This window comes from Vulpes vulpes, chromosome 13 (genome assembly GCF_048418805.1).
Source record: "Vulpes vulpes isolate BD-2025 chromosome 13, VulVul3, whole genome shotgun sequence".
NCBI lineage: Eukaryota > Metazoa > Chordata > Mammalia > Carnivora > Canidae > Vulpes > Vulpes vulpes.
This window is the reverse complement of record NC_132792.1, coordinates 16179294-16179925: the sequence shown is the minus strand read 5'-3', so window position 1 is coordinate 16179925 and position 632 is coordinate 16179294. Positions and strand designations below refer to the sequence as shown.

The window sequence follows — 632 nt, the reverse complement described above, 5'->3', positions numbered from 1 at the left end:
GCCCACAGTGAGGAATGAGAAGAAAGATTCTTCTCTTTTCATTGAAGGTCTTGATAAGAATATTATTAACAGAGTTCATAGGTAGCCTGTAAGAGAGCTCTTTGAGTAATTATCAACTGAGAGTCTGGATACTCAATGCAACTTGAATTCAAAGCACTAATATACTGAAGTGATTTTCATTCCCAGTTGTTTTTTTTTTTCCAGGGGAAAGCGCGAACACAGTCCCCCACTACCACAAATTATGCAGTTGAGTTTCCCACATTTGGGAAAATCGCAGGGGTCAGCACATCCGGAGTGCAATGGATAAGCCTCGCCCTGGGAAAACCACCTTCATGATCATGGTATCTCCCCTGCCAGGTAAGTATTCATTACCAGTTTATAAGTGAAAACAGTAAGGTCTAAAAAGCTAAATGCACTAACAAGTTTGCTAGCTAGGTGAGTAGTAAAGCCAGGGCTCTAAAATAAGAATCTAGGCTAGTAGGTGAGCCCACTTAGTTTCACCTCAAAATATACCAGTGCATATTCAAAATACACCAGTACAATGACATGATACTCTGCATAGAAAACCCGAAAGAATCTACCAAAAAATTGCTAGGACTGACACACAAATTTAATAAAGTCATAGGATACAA

The 632-nt window shown here is 39.4% G+C and overlaps 1 non-coding gene across 1 annotated transcript; it reads right to left on the bottom strand.

Annotated features, from left to right (window-relative positions):
- Positions 1-201: 201 nt before the first annotated feature.
- LOC112916067 (U1 spliceosomal RNA) lies at positions 202-365 on the bottom strand. Its single transcript, XR_003234248.2, has one exon. It is a non-coding gene; the product is annotated as a U1 spliceosomal RNA (small nuclear RNA).
- Between the last annotated feature and the right edge of the window lie 267 nt (positions 366-632).